Below are 12,683 nucleotides of genomic sequence, written 5' to 3' on the forward strand. Positions count from 1 at the left end.
CAATAGGTACTTAACTGTTTATTGCTTGCTTGAAAATCTTTTACTTACTGTATGATCTTCTATGTGAGGTTATTTCACTTGCAATTCCACGTTTGACCAGATCACACAAGTGACTTAACAGTGATTTATTTCCTTTCCAACAGAGATATCTCAAGGAACTTATTAAGGAGTTGAGCACACCTGAAATTTTTATGGGCACCCATTCACACAAGTACACACACATTAAATAGTGAACAATGTTAAATGGTATGTATGACTGTCAAAACATGTAGTAACAACAATAAGTGCTATTGGATTTTAATTAATGAAAAGATCAGAATGGACTCAAGTGGTCAAGGAAGGTCTCTAGAAAGATAAATGAAGATAAGGAGATTGGTTATTTAGAAGAGAAAGCCAAGATCTTATCATGGGAAATAATAGCAAAAAAGGCAAGATATGTAGGAAGGAGACAATTATAGAGACCCTTAAATTCTGAGCTGAGTTTGTATTTTATCCTAAGGATTTGTCAGTAAACAGAAATTTTTATTCAGGAGATTAATATGGCAAAGTGTTATCTAATTCACAAGTATGCAGTTTAATAGCACTTATATACATAAGTGTATGTTATATATAAGATGAATAAGTATGACATACATTTTTTGAAGCTTCATCTGGTGGTAGATTGTAAGATGCATATAAATGTTCATACACATATACACACAAATATGTATATAGGCATAGTTTACATATGTGTACTATTTAAATAGGGATTTAAACATACAGAAAGAAATCCCTGTACTTGCAGGGAACAAAAGATGGATTTTGCAATTACTTCTAGGTAAATTCTTAGGATATTTCTTATACTGTGTCTATCACAGACATACATGCACATTCAAAACAGATATAGCTTACTCATATGTCTATTGTTTGGATTTACCTAAGCCATATTTTAGAAAGCATGTGAATATGTTTATCTGTATATGTACATGTATGCATATGTAACATATGTAGCAATATGCACTGAATAGATATGATAAAAATGTCTCTATCTCAGTTCAGAAATGCACTTACATCCTGTTCCTTATTCATTCCTTTGGAGGACACTGTTTGCCTTTCAAAGAGCTAAAAGACTTATCCCATCCCTCCTCATTGCTTTATTTTCACTATCTCTCATAGGTTTTTCTCCTGCTTTCATTTTCCTTGCAAAAAAGAAAGACAAGAAAATGTGCATAAAACATTATGAGTTACAGATTATTCTTTTAAGAAACAATGTATAGATGTATATGTGTATATATATATATATATACACACACATATACATATATACACACAGTCAAAATGTATCATTTTGGTTTTTTATGAAATTTTAAATTTCACAAGGAAATTCAAGGTTGAGATTTCACTATTAAGAAAGATTTTTTTAAAAACTTGTTGTGGACTGCAGGGATGGGGTTAGGAGTGGGCAAAGAATGTAAAAAATGAATAATACTGTGAAGATAGAAGTGAGGAAGAACTAGAAGACCGTAAGTGTTTCTAGACAGCAATGGGTAGTTTTACCAGAGCTAATCATTCTCTTCCTTTCTGTTCAAGCTACCTATGATTGCTGTACCTCTCTGAAAGGTCATGGGACCAACCTTAGCCCAGAATGAGGATAGCATAGCATCCAAAATGACTCTGGGCAAATTAGGAAGAGAACAAAATACATCTTTTGTATCCATTCTGCTTATGCAATTAATCAATAAGCCCTTACTAAGCATCCACTAAATAATAGGCACTGTCCTATGCACTATAACCCCAAACTTAAAATGAAACAGTTTCTATACTCGATGAGCTTTCATTCTTTAAAATTTATTAAATTGGGAATTAGGCAAAGGCAAATCAATCAATAATGAAGCATGCATTAAGCACTACATATATACCAGGCACTTGCTAGACACTGGATATAACAAGAAAAAAATCACTGTCCACAATCAAAAGGATAAATGCCTTTAGAGAGAAATAACCTGTAACTAAATACAGAATACAAACAACACAAATACAAGACAGGAGTCATTAATAGCAGTGTGGACCAGAAAAGGTTGCTTTCTCTTCTGAACCTCTTCTCCAGTTCAAAGGTGTCTATAGATTCCTGCAGTCTTGGTCTCCTCTCTCAAGAGGAAATTAATTTGAAAATATTGTTTTTAAATGTTTCTATTTATGTCTTCTGTTTTTATATCATTTACATTGCCCAATATTTTTCCTCTACCCTCTTATAGAGTCATCTATATGTTTGAAGAAATTAAGAATAAATGAGTGCTTCAAAACTAAATTCAATATCCACTGTCCCCCAAGATCAGAAGATTGTATGGCGCATGCCTCCCCCATGACTCTCCACTCATATATCTTCTCGGTCCAAGATTGGTTATTATAGGGGCGACTAGGTGGCACAGTGGCAAAAGCACCGGCCCTGGATTCAGGAGTACCTGAGTTCAAATCTGGCCTCAGACACTTGACACTTACTAGCTGTGTGACCCTGGGAAAGTCACTTAACCCCCATAGGTCCCCCCCCAAAAAAAAGATTGGTTATTATAACTCCATACCATTTATTTCAGGTGTTTTTATTGTTGTTTCTGTCTACCTTGTTAATCATTGTGTATATAGTTTTCCTGATTCGGTTTGACTTCACTTTTGACAAGTTCATTGAAACTTTTCTAAATGAAGTAATTGTTTTGAGGAGAACCAAGGAACATAGAATTTGGAGATGGGTGTCTAAACAAGAAAGACTTTTCCTGTCTGAAGCCCTTTTACCATGCATGAGCTAGAAAACTGTAATTTGCTAAGTTATATCTTATTCTGGGTTATAGAACACTGAACAATTCACTAATTCTGCAGATCATTTTTTAATTTCTAAGAACCTTAGGTGAAATCCCATATCTCCACATTCCAATTCCCATCTAAAAATGGACTGCCATAATTATATGTTAAATATGTTTCAAATCTGCAGGGAACTGTAACTCAATAAGCATGAAAAAAATAATGAAAAGCTTAATTATTATTATAATACTATTAAAACCTAATAAAGAGAGAAAAAGTTGATTTCATTTCATTTTAACTTGGGTATCGAATATATATATTTTTATTTCCTTAACTGAGATGGGATTAATTTCTTTTTGGATTTTAGAAAATGCTAACTAACATGCTATGCTACTTCAAAACAGAGGAAAGAAAAAGAAGTATGTACTCTGTTAAAGTGTTTGGCAGATAACAGCTTATAGGATTTATTCATCAAAGTTGTTATTTCCAAGGATATTTCTGATCTTGAACTATTTTAAATTATTTATGATGTTCCCTAATATGAAGAAGCATTCTTTGACCAACAGAACCAAGCAACATGTATATTCAAGAACTAAGAATTTTACCTTCATTAGCAAAACTTTAAATTACATATATTATCAATAATGAAAGAAAATTGAGATGCTCTGGGTACCCATCTACAACTCCCCATCAATAACAACAAAACTCCAAATGTGGATGATTACAGAAGGAGAGAATTAATCCTGTCTCCTTTGGCTGAAAGAGTTCTGTACACAGCTAGGTAGCAAAACTCATTTACCCTTATTTCTGGGATTTTGAGGGGATTTCTTAAATCTGGGAACTTGCAAGGAAGTGGAAGGCACTGCTTAGAAACTGTCACTTCTACACATGCTTATGTTCACTTATTATCTCCTTGATCCTTCCCAGGTAAAGAATAACAGAGTCTAAACAAAACGATAAATGTGATAAAAGGGACATGGAAAATCAGAAGGGATTCTTAAAAGGAAAATAAAATTCATACTGGACTGCCACAGAAATACTCTCTTTTTTCATATATTTGAGAAAGTTGATTCTTCCCTATTTCATGCATATTCAACTGAATTGGTCCTTAAGTTATAGCTTGTAAATAGAGTTCAATTTTATCTTTAGAGACATCATGTCTTTGTCAGCACTATTCGAGAAGGTGCTTATATATCTTTGAACACCAATCTTTAGGTGACAATGCAGATTTAGAAAATTCCATGAAAACAGGCATCTTGGACTCATCAGGACATAATATGGCTTGTAAATCCAGTATCACCTGCCAACAAAAAAGTAATCTTCTGAAAATCATCAAAAAAACATTGTAGCTTAAATGCATGAAAGAAAAGGAACTTTCCTGAGAAAGAATTAATTTGTGAATAGGCCTTCTATTCTATTAACATAACTTTCTCAAGCTATAGCAATAGAGAATTAGAATAGAGATTAGAATTAGATTAGTAATTTTCTTGGTATTGGGAATTGTCAGATGAACAAACTCTGCCCACTAATGTACTTCAGCACCTTCTAGTCCTGAGAGATTAAATAAAATGCCTCAAAATCGACTTCCTCCTATCTTATCATCCCCATTCATCTTTTCTTTCAGTGCTGAGTTGCAGTACTCAGCTCCATGAAGGATTCTTTTACCAAACTTGCTCCATACTGATCCTTTACTCTTTTAAAATTATATAACATATAAAAATAGATCATACGTTATTATTTCTAATTTATAGTTTCTACTTTATCATTGTGCTACTTTCACATCCCTAGGAGAGGAAACATTTCTTGAAGGTAGGAAGAAATGAAATAAATGAATGAATGAACATATTCTCTTCTTTTTAGAACATTTATTATGTACCAAGCACTCCGTATAAAAAAAGGAAAAAGTGAGACATTCTTTGCTCTCAGGGTGCTCATGCTGTATTTAGGGTTGTTGTTGTTGTCTATACTTCTTTCTCAAAGAGGACCATGACATCAGGGTGATATCATGACTTTCAGTGAATTGGATTCAAGTGAGGAAAAAGCTATGCAAGGTCACCATTCTCTCTTCCAGCACCATCTGGATCCAGCAGCAAGACATATATCAGGGAGATCACCTTGGATGTGTAAGGCAATTGGGGTTAAGTGAATTACCCAGATTCACAGTGATTGTAAGTGTCTGAAGTGAGGTTTGAACTCATGTTCTCCCAACTTCATGGCCAGTGCTCTATCCACTGTGACACTGAGCTGCCCCTGTATTGGAGGTACACAATACATAAAAGAATTGGACTGCAGGTTAATGGAAATGCTTCCAAGTCCTAAGAGTTCAGGGCCAGGTCTGGTGGAAATGCCTGGGATTCCTCCATCTCACCAGAAGGATTATAGTTGTTGATTCCCAACTTATTTATGATGTGAAGCTCTTTGAACTTAGCACAGCTGATGTGGTATGCATGGTTAGGGAGTTGAGAGAAGGGTGAAAAGAGAACATTGAGGTAGATCTTTCCACTGCCTGCCTATTCATAAGGGGAATGGGGAAAGGGAAGAAAAGGAAGTAAAGTTACCTTAGAAGTAGATCTTCCTGATACCATCTAATAGGAAGCAGAAAGCAAAGGTGTGGGTGGGTGGGGAAACCATTTTTCTGTAGCTCTAATAAGGTCTGGGATGCCTTAGTTTTGGGGGAGAATTTAAGGAAAGGCATTGAAGGAACCTGCTCTCCCACCCTGACAAATTCAGTCAATAAACATTTATTAAGTACATACTATGTGTCAGGCATTATGCTAAGTACTGAGAATACAAATAAGAAAAAGAAAGATAAACCTTGCTCTCAATGAACATATAATATAATAGAAAAAGACAATATATGAAAGCTGAAAATGGGGTAGGCACTGGTGCATGGCGGAGCCCAGTACAAGCATTGCAACTCGTGAGAAATGAAGAGTTGACTAGTCTATGAGACCCTTTTAAATTAAGTTTGGGGGAGGAATTCTTTGCTCTGCCCTCCAATCAGAGCTAGTAGGGGATATTCAGGATACTAAAGAGGTGTCCATACCAAAGATGATGTAATCCCCATTATTAGGACGATGATGAAATTTCTCCTTCTCTTTCACCTCCCAGCTAGCTGACTATATCTATAGCTAGAGCTATAGATAGATAGATGATAGATAGAAGTAATGCTAAAATAGTTATAGGTAATCTATGATATTATCTATAGCAATGGATCTGAGGCAAACACTAAGGGGATGTGGTATAAGAGAAAAAGAGAAGATGTAATCCATAGTGAGGAAGGACATTCATTCTTTAAGGGAAAGAGTATGGTGATAAGTTCTAATTTTTTTTTTCTTCTTAATAGGACTTGCCAGAGGTTTGGGACACATACTAATGATAATACTCATATTAATATTAATGTTAACAATATGTATCACACTTTAAAGTTTTCAAAATTTATGCATATATGATCTCATTTATTCCTAGCAACAACTCATCCTCATTCTACAGATGAGGAAACTGAGGTTCGATGACTTTTCCAAGGTCACTCAGCTAATAAAGTTTCTGAGGCAGAATTTGAACTGAACTTCATGACTGCTAGGAATGAGGAACTGGAGTGGAGGAGGATGTAGAAGATGAGTGAAAAGAACTAAGAGGCAAATATAGTATTAGAACAGAGAAACCTGACTGGCATAGGACAGCTTAATCTTTTTTCCCTAGTGCTTTGGTCTCTCTAGAACCAGCACAATGTCCTGGACAAAGTAAATTAGTATTTCTCAGTAACCATGAAAACAATTTATATGATTCAAGTTAACAAATGCAATAATATACCCCATTGTTCCTTTGAAATCAACTACTTTGGCATCCACTAGGGAGACTCTATATTAGAATACTACATCATTTTCATTAGAACTTTTGATCAAGAGAAAACAAAAACTTTGGATCCATTCTCATTTTTCTATATTTGAGACTCACTGTTCACTGTGATTAACCAATTTTTATTTTCATTTCTTCAAATCCTTGTGATTCCTGCTATCTTTCCCATATGTGTACCTCTATCCCAATCCACTTCAACCCTACAGTCCTCCAATTTCCTTCCATATACTTGTCATTAGCTTCTCTAGAACTTTATTGTTAAACTCTCTTTTTCTTGGTCATCTTCCTCTCATCATTCTTTTTTTTTGTGAGGCAATTGGGATTAAGTGACTTGCCCAGGGTCATGTGAGATTTAAAATTGGATATATGAGCATTAAACTCCCCCTTTTAAATTTTCTCTCAATGTATCCTAGACCATTAAGAAAAAGAAGCCTCTGAGGTTAAATCTGTGAGGGATTAGTTTTTATTGCTTGGGAATTACTTAGACAACAAAAGGTGATACCAATTAGGGAAATTGGGAAGTAGAAATACAAATGAACAATCTTAGATCTAAGCTTAGTCTGTTTTCCTATATAAAACTCACCTAATCCCAAACTGCCTGCCAGGCCAAGAACCAGCACACACACGCCACCATGGCTAAGTTTAAAAAAACCACGGAAAGAGACCCACTTCCATTCCTCCCTCAGTTTTTAAACTGCCATCCCAGAAGTTGGTGACCTTGGACATGGCGTGCTTGGCCAGTTCTCCAGGCAGCAGCGGGAGCACGGCTGTTTATCGTGGTCTCCTCCCCAAAAGGGCAGTCCTTCAAAAGCTGCTTCAGTAGCATGCGCTCAACTCTCAAATGATTCAGCTAAAACTTCCGTTTTTTACCACAGTCACACAGCTAGTAAGTGTTAACTGTCTGATGCTGAATTTGAACTCAGGTCCTTCTGACTCCAGGGCCTATGATCTGTCCACTGTGCCACCTAGCTGCCCCTCATCATTCTTTCCATCTTCTGGTGGAATACACATTTCTTAATACCCCTCTAAGACTGGCTGCTTGCTCTTTCTCTTGTTACTATTCACTGCCCCCAATATCCATGAAGAGAAGTTTCCCCTTGTTCCCCTTGCTTTTTCAGGGTTTCCCTTTTTTACAATTAATCAGCAAAATATTTTTTTCATTTAATGCGCACTCTATCCTGCCTTAATTCTTGTTGTTCCTTGTATAGACCCATAGAAATTTCACCTCTCTAATAAGTTCAATAACTGCTTTACACTCTTTATCCCAACACTTCCTCCCCTTGGTTATTCTGGGACAGGGGATTCAAATAGTATCAATTTTCATCATCACTGTTATTGTCTCCAGTCTATAAACAAGGGTGACTATACCTTAGACCTTCCTACCACAAACATCTAATTGAATTTGTTATGAGTCTGATTTTATTAGCATTTTCTACAAGTTCCCATGAAATGTTGGTGAATGGTTTCTTGGTCAACACAAAAATTTCCCATGATTTTATCTAGTAAGCTAAGTTTTCAAGTATATATATATATATCCTCAAAAGAAAATAGAAATATAACTTTTCAGACTTTGTCTCTATTCATATGGTTTTGAAAGATCTATTATTTCTACATTTTCTTACACTAATTTCTAGTTTTCTCTTTGCACCTCTGGAAACTCAGATCTAAAATATATATTATAATCTACCAATGAATACTTTACTCTTTTCAAATAAACCAAGCAAAACTATTTTCAAAGAAGATTCTGATGATTGAATATATCAGGGTTGTTATTTCTAGATGGCAGGGATAGTCAAAGGGAGTCATGTTTGCATCTGGCAAATGACTTCAATGATTTTTCCATTGGTTTGTGTTGGGAAAAGCACTGTGGGTCCTCTTGCCAAACCCATTTTCTTTCATTTCTAAGCCCATGTACATCTTAAGGGAAATGTGGTACATATGCTTCAGATTCATTTACACTTAAGACATGAACATGCTTTCTAAGAGCCAAATGAAGTCTAGAAAGCTTTCTAAGGCCTTTTCCTTTTGGATTGGGAGATTATTTTTGCCAAGAGTAAATGATGAACACCCCTCAAAAGTCTAATGTTCAACTTGAGGCTCTAAACATCTGAACTTGGAAAGGACATAAGACAAAGTCAAGGAAACACTCCTCTGCTCTTGACCCTGGCCCAGGTAGAATTAGGCTACATAAAAGAATGTCAGGAAAGCTAAATTGTCATTGAATTTTTTTTTTGAGGCAATTGGGGTTAAGTGACTTGCCCAGGGTCACACAGCTAGTAAGTAGTAAGTGTCTGAGGCTGTATTTGAACTCAGGTAGTCCTGACTCCAGGGCCGGTGCTCTATCCACTGCGCCACCTAGCTGCCCCGTCATTGGATTTTTAATTGACCTTAATACAGTTGTGGTTTGCTTTCTAGAAATATTTACCTAAAAAGAGTTAGTTAGCACAATGCAGAAATAAAAATAAATATAAAAATGGTTATTGATTGTATTTGCTAATTTTCTTAATTCTGAACTTATCAAACACTAAACAAAATGGGAATTTTCATATATGCATTAGGACAGGGGAAAAAAGGATTGTGCATGAAAATGTGAATCTTTTCTCACCAACCCTTTCCTTTCTAGCTAAAAGTACAGATTACACATGTGTATATGCATGTATGTAGACATATATGCATATATAATACATATGTGCATGTATTTGTATAGCTAGATAGCAGATTATTCTGTTATATATATGTATATATACATATATATACACATATGTATATATACCTAGTTTTGATAGAAGCTTTTCTAGAACACTGTGAGAATCAGAGTGCCACCCCCCTGCTGAGAAAGACATTGTGAGTACCAGGGCAGTGCCACCCTGAGGAGAAAGCATGTGATTAATGCCTGAAAGTTACATCTATTCATAGAAGCACCTGTAAGTTATGTCCATCAATGCTAACAGCCAATTAGCTTGGAGCTGGGTGTGGTGACTGTGCTGGGGTGGTCCCGCAGGGATCTTCTGCTCAAGGAGACCAGGAATCCTTCTTTCCCCTGGAGGTCGCGGTAGCAGCAGCAGGTCCAGGGAGCTAGGCTCTTTCTTTCTGAACTCCATGTGTTCTCTTTACTAACCCCAAATATACTTTAATAAATACTTAATGCCCAAAAACTGGTGCTATACACTTCTACTTTAAGGCAAACACACACTAGATTTTTAGTTACACAGTTAGATTTTAAACATCACAACACACAGACAATGAATTTCAAAATGTGAATATACATTGGGTACATGCTGCTTGATTAAATATCTGTGTCTACTTTTTTGAACTTATAAATTTGAACCATTTTGGTCAAATTACACACAATCAAATAATTTTATTCATTTATGTTAATTTACTTAGATTAAAATAATTTTTGTTCTTTTGGTTTTATAGTTTCCAAATACTTAAAAATGAACATCACTCAGAAGACTATGCAAATGCATATGGTCATTTAAATAAACTATAATACATAAAGACAAAACCATTGAGGGCAGCTAGGTAGCACAATGTATAAAGCACCGGCCCTGGATTCAAGAGGACCTGACTTCAAATCCGGGGCCTCAGACACTTGACCCTTACTAGCTGACTAGCTGTGTGACCTTGGGTAAGGCACTAAACCCTCATTGCCCTGGCAAAAGAAAAAAAAGAAAAAAACATGAAGGAATAAAGGATATTAAAGAAATGTATGCTTGAGAAAGAAAATTGGCTATTTCCATTGTGAGGTTGAAGGTTAATAGATGGACAGTTTCATTGTTTCACTGAAAATCTTACATGGTAAAGAAAAATTGAAGAAGACCCCTTGAATCATACATGGGTCCCTTGTGGTAAAATTATGGGAGGAGCTGAAGATTGGCACAGGATAAATAGGCGTAGATAGATTGCTATCTGCGCTGTTGGAAGAATATTTACATACCCTTCAATGAGTTCACAGATTTAATGAGCTGGAGAAGAACATGGCAAACCACTCTAGTATCTTTGCCATGAAAACCTGAAATGAGGTCACAAAGAATTGGAGATGACTAATTGACTAAACAATACCAATAAAAGTAAGAAAGACAAACTCTTTGTCCAACATGGTGATACAGCTCTGGCTGATTATCAGCAGATGGAAGGAAACTAGTGGACATCCTGACAGCTAAATTCTGAAGAAACTGAGATCCAGACATAGTCAAATCTCTCCTGGGCTCACCTAGTCTGTGTAGGTCAGACAATTAAACACAGATACTGCAGTGCCCCAGAGTAAAGGAAGTAGAGAATGGAAAGAGATCAAACAAGGAAATCAGTCATCTTGGAGGCTAAAACCAGGGTCCTAAGAACAATTGACATTTTTATCTATCTGTCTATCTAGTTTACAAAGTTTATTTAAGCTATTTTATTTGATCCTCATTAAAAAAGGGTAAGATAGGCAGGGCAAGTACTTTACTCTCATTTTAGTGATGAAGATTAATAAAGTGAGGCTATTTCAACAAACAACACAGTAACTGACAGATTTGGAAACCCAGATATTGTATTTTTTTACTTTCAGTAAATTAATGATTTGTAGTAAAAAGTAAATGCTGAATTGGAGTTGAGAGAGAAACCGTTTCAAATCCTACTTTTGACTCTTATTTGCCCTGTATCTGTAGGGAAGTCTTTCATCTACATGAATCTGTGTCCTCATCTGTAAAATGGAAATTGTTATATGTCTAATAAATTTCTCAGAGGGTTGTTGTAAGTGACTAAGGTGGTAATGTGATGTGAAGTGCTTTGAAATCCTTGAACAACTAGTAATATAAAGCATTGTTATCTGCACAAAGCTATTACCAGATTTAAAGTGACTGTGCTCAGAATAGTGGCAATAGGTTCAAAATGAAGTAAATTAATGATATGAAAGAAAGGAGGAAATTGAGGGTTCAGGCTATTGCAGAGGAAAGTGGGCCAGAGCAGGAGGGATTGAGCAGGAGGAACGTGGAGAGCCTGTCTTCCTCAAAGCAGTAATGGCAGACTCAAGTACTGTCCTATGTAAATTTAATAGAGCAGAATTCTATGAAAAAAAAAGAAAAAAGAAATGTTTCTGAACAGTAGCAGGTGACCTTAGCTGTTGATGCAGAGGTCAAAGTCACCAATTTCACCAATTAGACCTGAGCCCTCCTGGAGTGGTAGCCTTTTGGGGAAGATTCAGGAAATGATCTGTGTTGGATCCTCAACATACAGAACTTTTCTCCTGTTTGACCCCACTCTTGTTAAATATTTTGGCTTCATATACAAAACATGTTACATATGATCTTGATGATTTCCAAGTTTCCTCACCAACTTGTAAAATGAAATTATGGCATGCAGAGGAAAAAGCAAGCATAAGAATCACAGTTAAATGAAAGAATGTATTCCCACTGAGGAAATTTATTGTGAGACAGAAGCTGGCAAAGTGGGACAGTGGGCCAAGATCAGGAGAAAGGATTCTCATGCCTTCGTTCCTAACTTGTAAATATGGTGGAGGTGAAGGGGAAGTGTCTGCAATGGTACAGAAGAGTTCCAGGGAACTCATGATAGAAGAGGATCTCCAAATCCAAGAAAAAAAAAGAAAGAAAGAACTGTGGAGTATAGATGCTGATTGAACCATATTATTTCTTTTGTTTTGGGTGCTGTTTTTTTTTTCTTTCTATTTTGAGGTTTTGCATCACTGCTCTGATTCTTTCTCTTGTAACAGGATTAATGCAGAAATAGGATTAATGTTATTATGTGTATATATATATGTGTGTGTGTATATATATATATATCTATATGTATATGTATAGAGATATATAGATATAACCTATATCAGATTACCTGCTGTCTAGGGGAGGGGGGAGGGAGGGGTGGGAGGGAGAAAAATCTGAAATTGTAAAGCATGTATAAACAAAAGTTGAGAACTAAAAAAAAAAATAAATAAAATTTAAATTAAAAAAAAAGGAGTGAAGTAGCTGTTAAAGGTCCTAACTATCTACTTTGGGGGATGGATGTTGGGGAAACGGTTTCTGGAAATCTGAAATACCAGACACAGCTTTGTT

The sequence above is a fragment of the Dromiciops gliroides genome, chromosome 1, assembly GCF_019393635.1.
Source record: "Dromiciops gliroides isolate mDroGli1 chromosome 1, mDroGli1.pri, whole genome shotgun sequence".
Classification (NCBI taxonomy): Eukaryota; Metazoa; Chordata; class Mammalia; order Microbiotheria; family Microbiotheriidae; genus Dromiciops; species Dromiciops gliroides.